Source organism: Colossoma macropomum, unplaced genomic scaffold (assembly GCF_904425465.1).
Source record: "Colossoma macropomum unplaced genomic scaffold, Colossoma_macropomum, whole genome shotgun sequence".
Taxonomy (NCBI): domain Eukaryota; kingdom Metazoa; phylum Chordata; class Actinopteri; order Characiformes; family Serrasalmidae; genus Colossoma; species Colossoma macropomum.
In genome coordinates this window covers 13,951,587-13,963,691 of record NW_023494808.1, presented here as the reverse complement: position 1 = coordinate 13,963,691, position 12,105 = coordinate 13,951,587, and the positions used below count along the sequence as shown (strand labels likewise).

At 37.2% G+C, this 12,105-nt stretch overlaps 1 protein-coding gene across 2 annotated transcripts in view; it reads left to right on the top strand.

The window, feature by feature from the left end:
• The window catches only part of mad1l1 (mitotic arrest deficient 1 like 1), a 115,736-nt gene that overhangs the window by 92,733 nt on the left and 10,898 nt on the right, over positions 1 to 12,105 (top strand). The window lies entirely within an intron of this gene.

The window sequence follows — 12,105 nt, the reverse complement described above, 5'->3', positions numbered from 1 at the left end:
AAAGGCACTTTGCACTTATTTACACATTTTTAATGCTGTCTCTGAGTTGATAATTGGGCTAATCTCAGCAGGCCTGGCACAGGTACAGTATTCCCCACTGATCGTGATGCTAATCTGTGTTGTATTCATGCAGATGAGGCAAATACGCACTCGTTTTAATTAGGTTCATGAATATGAATGTAAGCATAGCTTTGTAGGCACCTTTGTTATTATGCAGCATCAACTAACAAATGGGCCTACCACATAATTCTATATGTGCAAACACACAGTGCAGTGAAAGGATTAAAGGTTTTTTGCCATGTTTCATTGCTGCTTTTTTAAAATATAAAACATAAAATGACTGTTAAAATAACTTTGTGAAAGAATGACAATATTTTGAGTGTCAGAAACCGCATAAGCAAGGCTGTTTGAATTATCATTATTGTGATAAATTACACAATATGATCATCTGAGCTTACTGTGAATATCATCAGCTTAAAGTCTCTAGGATTTGAGTCTGAATTGAGCCTCGAGTCTTTGGGGTTCGGGCCAGAGTTAAATCTCGATTCTTTGGGGTTTGAGTCTGAGTTGAGTCTCGAGTCTTTGGGGTTCGAGTCTGAGTTGAGTCTCGAGTCTTTGGGGTTCGAGTCTGAGTTGAGTCTCGAGTCTTTGGGGTTTGAGTCTGAGTTGAGTCTCGAGTCTTTGGGGTTTGAGTCTGAGTTGAGTCTCGAGTCTTTGTGGTTCGATGCTGAGTTGAGTCTCGAGTCTTTGGGGTTCGATGCTGAGTTGAGTCTCGAGTCTTTGGGGTTCGAGTCTAAGTTGAGTCTTGAGTCTTTGGGGTTCGAGTCAGAATTGAGTCTTGAGTCTTTGCGGTTTGAGTCAGAGTTGAGTCTTGAGTATCTGGGGTTCAAGTCTGAGTTGAGTATGGAGTCTTTGGGGTTCGAGTCTGAGTTGAGTCCCGTGTCTCTGTGGTTCGAGTCTGAGTTGAGTCTCATGTCTGGGTGGTTCGAGTCTGAGTCTCAACTCGAGTCTTTGTGGTTCGAGTCTGAGTCTCGTCTCGAGTCTTTGGGGTTCAAGTCTGAGTTTATGACTCTTCTGCGAGATACTTTCTCCTCAGTGGACAATGTGGCAACATGTTAGTTGTCTGAGAAACATATATTCATTGTTTCACATTTCATATATTGTTTTGTTACCATATATATTTTCTCTGTCTTCCACTGATGAAACGTAACAAATACCCAAGTCATGTTTTGTGTTTTCGGATACCGGTGGCCCAAATGGTGGACCGAGTACTCGAGTACCCATGAACATCCCGACTATCGATCAGACAGCCCTACAGTCAGTTTACAAAGAAAGGCTCATACCTGACACCGAAACACGCTGCAGGAGAAGGTGTTTGCAGTAATGAGTGCACAAAACTGATTTGCAAAGTTACAAACTACTGCATCAAGGTTGGCGGCTTTAATTTACTCTTGAGTTCAAGTTGAGTCACATATCAGTTATAGACGAGACTGAGTCACTGACTTAAACCCCTCTTTGTGTTAGAAAGAGTGCTTAATCAGACTTGTTTGATTAGGTTTGAAACATTGAAAACAGTCTTCTGTACTATTTTTAAATGTAGTATGAGTGATTTTGGTTTTATATCACGGTGCATGTCGTGCGTCGTGAACATGTCTTTTAGTATCAAGATACGGTTTGCCATGTCATCCACCCCCACACTGTAGCTGCAATGGAAGACCAAAAGAAACGTCAGACCCCAAGCACGTCTGGGTTGATTTACTACATTTATATAAGTTGAATATTTTGCAGGTTTGAGTTTTATGAAATGATTCTTCTAACCTCTTTTCTAAAGATAAAAGCTCATTGGACACCTGTCTGAGCTTTACTCAATGAAATGAATGCGGGAGCCTGGCTCGCTGCTTCATGCGTGTGTTTTTGATGTGAGTGTGTCAAATCAGGCCCGCTGAGGCCACCTGCGACCCTGCTGCTAAAGATAATTTTCTGTCAATATTTATTAACCTTGAGTTTCTCTCTCTCTCTCTCACACATACACCTATTCATTCATCTCGCACTAACAGTCCTCTTTCCCTCACAACTTCAGATGTCATTTTACTGTAGGATGCAGTATTCTTTATTCTGTCTCCAGAACCTCCAGTTTTTGTTTCGTATTTATGCATTTTCTGCATAAATTGTAGCATTCTAGTTATTGAGTGGGCTCATTTTTACCACTGAAATAAGCAATTTAGAAATTGTTATTGTAATCTGTTGGATTTTTGCTGATATTTATAAATCCTTGGACCTTTAATATTGAGCAATTTTAGCAGCCAACCAATATATCGGTCGTGGCGTAATACTGATATGGTCATTTCTACCGAATTAGTTCAAACTGTTCAAACTGCGGTCTCACTGTAAATAAAAATCTATTTAAAAAAAAAAAAAGGATTTAGACCTTACAAGGATTATGTTATGATCTATTTAAACTTAGGACATTAACAGAGATAGTAGTAAGTGAAATATATGCAGAAAATTGTTTTAATTGTTTTTTAAGGTTTTGAAACTTTTTGGTTGTAGTCAAGTAGAAAGATTTAGATCTATCATTATTTTATTACTTAAATAAAACTTTATTTTAAAAATGCTATCCCACGTTTTCATGTCATTACCGAAACACAGAGTTTTAGTCTGTAGGTGGAGCCTTATTTTTAGCCACGTCCCTACATTTTAGAGCAGTGAGACTGCATCCCCGTCCCTCATGACCACATGGTGAGCAGTTAGATCTCATTGAATTGAAGTGTGAAAATCAATATGTAACATTTAAGAACTGTCATTAATGAAACACATTTTCTGAAATTAAGTAAACTTTTTTGTGTTTTATTTAAAAATGTTATGATGTTATGTGTGTACAACTGTTTAAAGCTGTGTTTGCTAGTCATGTACCAGCTAGCGGTGTGAGTTTTGAGGGAAAAACCCTCGCTTGTTTTGGGGTTAGGTGCATGTGCAGTAATCACAACAACCTGAATAAATCTGTTTTTTGTGCATTATTTGAAAAGTTACCAACCATATGAGCATTTTGTCAGATTTTAGCACTGGTTTCAAATATGTTCTTGAAATGTTAATGTGGCTTTTAGTTTGGGTTTATAGGTCTCTACCCATTCAAAGAGATAGAAGCCTGGTCTTGTATGGCTGGCCGCATGATTTTGCTATAGTACCATTCAGAAGGGATTACTTTTACATGGGGAAGTGGGGTAATATAATTCCTGATTTTAGTCCTTTCCAAATTCACTGTATCCACAATGTTTATGGCTCTCGCATCTGGAATGATTTCAGTGCCTTTTACCTACTTTAAAATAACCCATAGAAATAACTCCAGGTATTATTAATCCATTGCATATTGCTTTGGCAGTAAATATTCAATCAGATTCTGTGGCAAAGAGTTTTTGCGTTTTTTCCTAGGTATGGAGGCACTCAAAGAAACGTTTACTTGTGTTGACGGTGGCTTAAATCAAGCTGATTTGGATGGTCCTACCTCATGTGTACGATTCCATATGTTAAAACATCAAATAACAGATTTTATACAGTGGTGTTGATTGTTAACTGTAAATACACAAGCTATTGACAATGCTAATGACACTGTATACACTTAAGACAGTTAGTTAGATGGTTGGAATAAATGAAAACAGCTATTTTTTGCTGCATATTTAATAGTTTTGCTCAGAAGGTTTACTCTCTTGGTGGTTTAAGTGGCCAGTGCCAGCTTTAATGTCTTTTGTATCCCTGCCTGCACTCAGAAAGTGTGCCTACCTACAGTATTGTGTTTGTGAGCTATTCATATCCAGGTAGTCTGCAGTTTTGCTCATATTTTTCAATAAACAGTTTTGTGAAAAATGGCCCTTTGAAGACTAGAAGTGTTTTTAAATTCACTTTGAGGGCAGTTTAACAGATGGAGCCTTATGACTCCTTGAAACTTCATTCTTCCTTATTAGAATCACCTGCATTATTATAGAGAATGGCTGCTATTCAGGACCTGCTAATGGAATCTTGAAATGCACAAGCAAAGCGTTGCAGCTTAAATGGATGGAAAAGTAGTGGGAAGAAGCATCAATCAATCAACGTGGAGATTTCGTTCTCTCACACTAAAAGAATCTGTGCGTGCACAAGCTAAAATGTCAACATTTTAACAAATCATGGCAAGTGCTTCTTTTTTTAATGGCAGACACAAAGACATCCCTATTCCCAGAAGTGCTACATACCTTTACCACATACAGAACTGATTATTTTCTCCTGGAACTGTATTTTTAATACAGTATGTCGTTGGTGAAACTAGTAGGTTTAAGCACCGCTGCAAACTTTAAGCTGTTAAATTGCCGTTGGGTAGATGGAATGAAACCTAAGTAAGGTAAATGATAATCCAATACAATTAATGTATAACATCTCCTTCTTAAAAGCCATCCTTGTAAGCCCAATGATCAGCGCAGCGTTCATTTCAGTGATGTAGGTTTTGCCCCACTAATAGGATTATTCTCTCCAGGGTGGCACATCAATAAGACCGGACTTTGGCACCCCTTGCTTACTGCTACAGTCTTTCTAAAAAGAACATCACTGGCCGCACAACACATGTTTATATTGCCTACTTTCCTGCAGAGTTAGTTCCAGCCTGCATCTACCATGCAACCCTCCCCCTCACCTAACACTCATGCTTCTGATCCAGCCAATCAGAGACTTGTGAAGAAGTTAATTAGCTGGAGCAGGTGTGTCAGGTTCTGGTTGAAACTAGACTCTGCAGGAAGGTAGATCTCCAGGACCAAGGTTGGCGACCACTGTTCTAGAGGTTCTTTACAAAGTCTATCAAAATAATATCTGTGGTAAGATTATTTCATTGAGTGCATTTACATGCACTTAATAATCTGATAACTGTGGAAAATTTTATCAGTAATCTGATCAACGCATTTATATGCACTTGGGTAATCAGATAATAGGAAAACTCTGGGTCTACATGAGTCAGACAGTAATCGGATTTCGGCTTCGCAAGCAGCCAATAAACTCACAGAAGAAGACGTGATGTAAAGGTAATGTAAAACCCAAATTTCATGCCGTGGCATTTTTTTTTAAAACATCGTGCCACTTTACCTGAAAATATGAACATGTGTCATCTAGAAGATGAAGAATATTTAAAGCCTTCATTTCAACGAGAAGAGAATGTAGTCTGTTTCAGCGCCACTCGAAGTGTTTTGCTGCCAAATCGCGGCGTTGCCGCTTGCTTATTTTCCAGGACTGCAGTCTGTTCCACACATTCGCAAGCTGAGAAATCCGAAAGAAATCAGAGTAAGAGTTCACATGCACTGAGAAATCTGATTACTGTGCTAAAAACCAGCTCTCTTTATTGGATTTCTTAAACGGATTACATGACCATTTGAATAATCAGATAACTGCATAAATCTGATTATGATCGGATTATTGAGTGCATGTAAACAAACTTGTGTATTGGTGCTTTTTAAACATTTTAATATATTTTAACAATACTGCAATACTGAGAACTAGAGCTGTTACCAATCCAACACTAGGTTTCAGTATTGGGGCGATAGCAGCAGAAACTGCTTAATTAGATATCAGAGAGGAAGAAAAAGAATAAATCTGATCATGTCTTGTCCTAAGAGATATCAGCATTGCAAAAGCCAGCATTAACTGCAGTTAAGCATTAGAACACGAGGGAGAGTGTTATTCATGATAACACACAATCTAGAGTGTTCTGTTGCTTTTATGCAACACTTCTGCACAATAAATAATAAAGAAATTAAGCAAAGAAGCCCCGAATATTATTTCAAACATGCTATTGGCTGTTCATTTCTCCAAAAATGTACTTTTTTTTTTGCTTTACAGGCAGCGCAGTATAGTGAGTGCTGCACTATAGTGGGTTAAACATTTGCTGGATATTTCACTTTCTCTCAATTCCTCTTAAAATAAATGCCCAAAAATTAGCAACATAAATGTCTCACTCCTGAAAGATTGAGGAAAAACTTGAGCCACATATATTTCAGTAATATCCCCACCAAGTGGAAAGAAAGTTTTTTAAACTAAAGATGGAACCGATCAGACATCAGCAGATGCATCAGATATTAGAGGAGGAAAAAATAAATGGATCTTATTCAGTCTTGTAGCAAATCTAGCCTGAAACTCTCACATTGTGTGATGCCTTTAATACCATATATATAAATACAATAAATACAATAAAGTACTACTCTACTTTAATTAAAAATCTCAATTTAAAGAAAAAATGTTGCACAGGCATTGGCAGACACTCAAACTGAAATATCAGTATTTGTGTTTGGGGGGAAAAAAGTGGGATCTGGCTGTCGTGGTTTGGGTCACTAACATCATAAATAGGAAATTTTCCCATCCCTGCACTACAATAGTGATACACAACAATGACAGACGTCCAAAAGTTTCCTTTTTCAGCTGGGTTGAAATAGAATTAGCAGGTTGGTCTTCAGAGCTGCTTCTTAATTGGCCTTGAACATGATTGTTAACAAAGCTGATTGAGATCCGAATCCTAGTCCTCTCACTTGTTCTCACTTCTTGACCCAATAGCCTAGTCATGGTTCTCAAGCATTACCCATCATCCAGTCATCTTCCAGACCTTAAAAATGTTTTTTACTCCCTGTCTCCTCTTACTTAAGTCTGTCATTGATAGGCCATATGGTGCCTTTACTCTGATTGCTTTTTCCGGCAGCGTTTTCCATTTGGGTTGCAATCAGAAGCCTCTCCAGCGCAATCAGACTCTTTCCCTGCTGAGCTCATCCCTATAGGGATCAAGGCGGAGAAAATAATCAATAGTCACAATTAAAAAGAGTAATAATTAAGCGCAGTGGTGGTTTTCTCGGTCTGCTCCGCTGCGGCTTTCCTCTCTAGCTTGCTGCATTTCTTTTGTGCTTATTGCGTTGTCTTTGTGATAGTCCTCAACATATTGAACCTGACCACAGAGTTGAGCCTAAGCTAAATGGGATTTTCAGTGGTAATATTGTAATTCAGAGAAGCATTTCTTCTGTTTTACATTGTTAATTTACGTTCTGTTAATATCTTCACACCACCACCTGTCTTGCTTTTCACTTGAACCCGTACAAAGGCACCAAAAGGGTTCTTTGTGTAGCTCTTTGCTCTGTTTCCTTCTTTTATTGAGGGGCTCCATGGTGGTACAGCTTTGCAGGGATTGGTACAGTTTTTCATAAAAAGCTCTTTGTTCCCTGCATGATTTAGCATAAGGTCACTTTGATCATGAAAGCGCTGTACTATTCATGACAGATGTATGTATGTGTGTGATCTAATAGAAATACACCAGATTGCTTCATAATCATGATTAAGTACTCAGATAGCAGCGTGGATTGGGGGGGAAATATATAAACAGAGATTAAAAAGGAGATGCAGTCCAATCTTAATATAACACACCTGCTCCTCATAATAAATAAGTACCTGAAATTTCGAATATTAGAACGTTTTTCTCTGTATTCAGTATTGTAAATTAATTGTAAAATCCTGTCCTCTATTCACATTCCTTTTGAATCTTGGTTTCTCTCGAGGTTTCTTTGTCTTGCTCCTTGGGAGGTTTTCTTTGCCACTGACTTGATTAGAGAGGTGTGTTCGATGAGATAAGGAACTAGACTTCATGTGGGGCTCTCAAGTAGTCCTCAATAAATCAAACCTCTAGAAAAACTCAGAGGACATTGAATAAAAATCTAATTGAAAACTAGATATACTGACATAAAAAGACCCTAAAGCACATTAAATATCTTTTAAATCTGCTAAAATGGTTACAAACTACAGTACAACGCAGAAGTCATCTAATTTTCAGTCAGAACAGCCATTAAATTCAACTTATTAATTTTACACTGTCAGTATAAAAGGACAAAACGTATATTTAACAGAAAATTACACAGAAGCCTCAACAGCTAATTACAGTGTCCGTTTTTTCAGCATTAAGTGTGCCCACTGATTTTCCTTTACTACAGCTTTCATTCTTTTCAGGAGACTTCCTTTCACTTTTCATAGAATTCTGCAGGGGCAACATATTAGATGTCCAGTTTCGGTGTTCTAGTGCAAATGTTCTCATATTTTTTTTCTCTACTCCCTTTTCTCAGTGAGGGCTTCCTGACAGCTACACATCCTTTCAGACTCTAGGTTTTTTCAAGAGAGAAGCTTTATTTTCTTCTATTTCTCAAAGATAAAAGCTTTAAGTACTGTTTATCTGATGGTGACAGCTTACCAGGCCTTGCATGGCTGTTAGGAATCCCATTTTCTCTATATCTTTTAATAGTTCTTGAACTCAAGTTTTGGAAGCTCTCAGTTTTCTCAGAAATATCTGAATTTGCAGTTTTATCTGCACATGAGGAAGAAATTTGCAAGGCAGCTGAAGAGAGTTTGGCAAACATATTGTCAGTGACTCCTTTGAGAACAGGTTTTGTTGGAAGGGCACAACAGTAATTTGGTTTTAAATGGTTTTAGGATCGGAAGGATGAAAGAGTTAAAGTGCAAGTCGGGTGGACAAAAATATGGATAGATTTGACATTATGCTTAGTGTTGGAGATTTTCTGTAATTTTCGTTAAAATATTCCAGCTAAAAATAGATAACTCCATATTAATGGCTGACTTGACTGGTTATTAAATATGTAAAAGGGTGGTCTCTGACTTTTGCAAAGTGTTGTATTTAGAGGATCAAACCCAGTCGGTTGCTAACTTTGCTAGATACAGAACATGATTTCTGCCGCAGAAACAGAAGGTGTTTGAGCATTCTGAGCTTTGGCATTTGCCGTCACCCAATCAGGAGATGATTACTACATCTAATGGAGCTGCTGATTACACCCTGAAATTAACTGTGCATCATGCAGAGAGAAAAAGAGCAAATGATCTAATTATCTCTGATGCAGTGCATCATATCACATACTTTGGAAGGTTTGTAAGCTCTGTAAATGCACAAAAAGTAGACTATTTGGCTCCAAGTTAGCTTAAAAAGGCATTGTCCTTCCAGAAATGACCTGGTTAGATTTATACTTGCCAGCATAGTTGCCTCAAAAAATGTAATCCATTACAAATGACTAATTACTTCCCTTTAAAACTGTAATGAGAACTTGCTCTTGGAAAAAATAATCTCATTATTTATCTCTATAAACCCTGTTCTAAATTATAATATATATATAGATAACACTACAAAACCACAATATTTAGTTTTACTTTCCAAATTTAAAACCTACAACCAAAAAAGTTGAGACAGGAGCACTGTGTTTCCTCACCTTTCCTTTGAACAACACTTAATAATTGAACTTAAACTGATACAGTTTTGAAAGTGGAATTTTTTGTCATTTTTCTATTGTACAAGTTTTCAGCTGTGCAGCAATACAGGACCTCTGTTGTCGTATTTTGAGCTCAATAAGACACACATTTTCAATGGGAGACAGTTCTGAAGTACCTATCAGGCCAGTCTAGCACTGATTACACAGCCATGCTGTTGAAGCACATGCAGAATCTGGCTTGGCTTTGTCATGTTGAAATAAGAATCGATGTCCCTTAAAAAGACATTGTCTAGAAAACAGCATATGTTGCTCAAAATGTGTTTAGCATTGCCTTCACAGATGTGCAAGTTACCCACTAATCCCCTCCCTAAAACCATGGCAGACCTTGGCTTTTGAATTTTAAGCTGGTAACAATCTGGATAGTCTTTTCTTCTTTCAAGACCACAATGTGAATTATTTCCATAAATAATCTGAAACATTGACTCGTCAGATCACAATACAGGTTTTGCTTCAGTCAATTTCAGATGAGCTCAAACCCAAAGAAGTTGGCAGCGTTTCTGGATGCTGTTGACATTACTTCCACTGTTCATAGTACAGACTTAACTTGCATTTATCCACAGTGACTGAAAGACTTTCTTGGCAGCGGTTTGTCAAAGTATTGTAAATACTAAGTAAAGTAAAACCCATGTAGTAATGTCCATCACAGAAGCATGCTGATTTTTAACCAAGTCGAAGGTTACAGGCAGTCAATTATGGTTTTTGGCCTTGTCCTTTATGCACAGAGATTTCTGCAGATTCCCTGAATGTTTTGATGATATTATCCACTGTAGAGTGTGAAATACCTAAAACCCTTGCAATCACTGACTGAGGAGCAATAACTTTGAACAGTTGAATTGCTCATAAAGTAATAGGCCTTTCCTGGATTCAGTTTTTATACCCAAGCATGATTACATCACCTGTTAAAAAAGTGTTTGTTCCACATTTCAGGTCACAGTAGATTTACAAGTCACTGCTTTCTGTTTTTATTTGCATTTTACCTACTGAACCAACTGTTTTGGAATTATCATATTTATTACAACAATGTAATCAGAGAAAATAAGCCTTATCTGAATGTATTTATTGCTTTCGATAATTCAGTAACGGCCACAGAGTCCCAGCAACAGCGTATGAAAAATAAAAAGGTAAAATGTTTTGGCATTAACTTTGGCTCCACCAAATTGTATACATCCAGTGAGTGGATTTAATTTTCAAGTAGCTTTTGGTGTTAGAACAGCTCTGTTTGAACCTCTAGTTTTTGGTGCATTAAACAAATTGTGAGCATTTATCAATAGTGCAGTATAGCACTTTGCCCAGAGGCTTTTTTTTGCACATAATTATGTCCATCAAAATCCATCCTGAGGAAGTTGTGTGGCCTGAATGTGCATTTAAGCATGTTTTGCAGTGTTTTAGCCTCACAGTCACATGCATACTCTCACACACTCTGTCTTAATCATTCCTTTCTTGGCTCTTTGCTAGTAGAGATTCAGTTCCAGCTGTCTTATGTATTGAGAAAAGGGCAAATAAAATGAAGTGCATGAAGATTAAAATGGATCTTAATAGCTTTCAGACCTCCCCACTCCTCGTCTGTTATCTGGACTGTGGCTAATAGCTAATAAGGGAGAGGGAGTGGAAGGACTTAGTTTAAAGTCTATGAAGTGTTGGAGAACTTTCTTTCAAATTGAACAAAAGTGTTGGAGGAAATGTACTGTAGAACTAAATAGCTGTGACAAATTGAGTTCTGGGCCTTTTTTCAACAAAGTAGTGCCTTTTTGCATCTGGTTGATAATTAAAGTGAGGAAAAAAAACAATTGTTTATAGCACAGTGTGTGTAATAGTAGAAAATGGAATTCATAAAAATGCAAAAAAGTTGCCATTTGCTTTAGTTTAGTCTTTGTCTCATTAGAGATGCTGATTAAACATCTGTGGACAAACATTCATACAGAAACAATTAAACATTTCAGATTCTGAAAGGTTTATTTAGTTTAGATGTTAACATTTGAATGTTGGCTTGTAAACATCAGTCCTGCTGAAGGCCCAGAAATGTTTCTGGCACCTTTTTGAATCCATGGCTCAAAGAATTAAAGCTTTTCTGACAGCAAACTGGGTCTTACCAAGAATTAGAATGATGTTCCTAGTAAAATGGTTGGTGAGTGTATATAATATACAGTACTGTGTGAAAGTCAGAGACTACCTTACATTTGTCATCTCCAGTCAAAACGTCAATTAAGTACAAGTTGTTTATTTTTCAGGAGAGACTTCCGAGGAGATTGGCTATAAGATAAATCATTGCATAAGTAAGGGGAAGGTCAAAGTGAAAACAACAGGAGTTTCTAAAACCAGAGTCCAAAAAACAATTTACAATTTAAAAAAAAAAGAAATTACAATATGAGAAAATGTAACCAGCTTCTAAGACTGAACTTTGGATGTATCTCTACAGATCTCTTTGGAAAACTGAAAGCAAGCTGCTTGGAAAAGAATTAAAATTGTAATAAAGATAAATTGTGGATACACTAAGTACTGAAAATTTTATATTTATTTATATATAATTATAAATGTTTAGTTGTTGAATGTTTTCTGTTTGCACAGAAGTATAATTAGCTTGAACTTTGTGACCATTTTTTTCTGGCATGTAAACACGTGAACAGTTCAATTCAGTTAAAGGCACAGCACTAGCTCTCTGAATCATGATTTAAGTGCCTCAAAGAAACCGTATTTATAGTGTTGAACTATTCCTATTGCACAGTTTTGAATGAACAGACAAACCTTGAAACATTGTCTGCTCAGGTACAGTCGATTGCCAAAAAGGCCATGC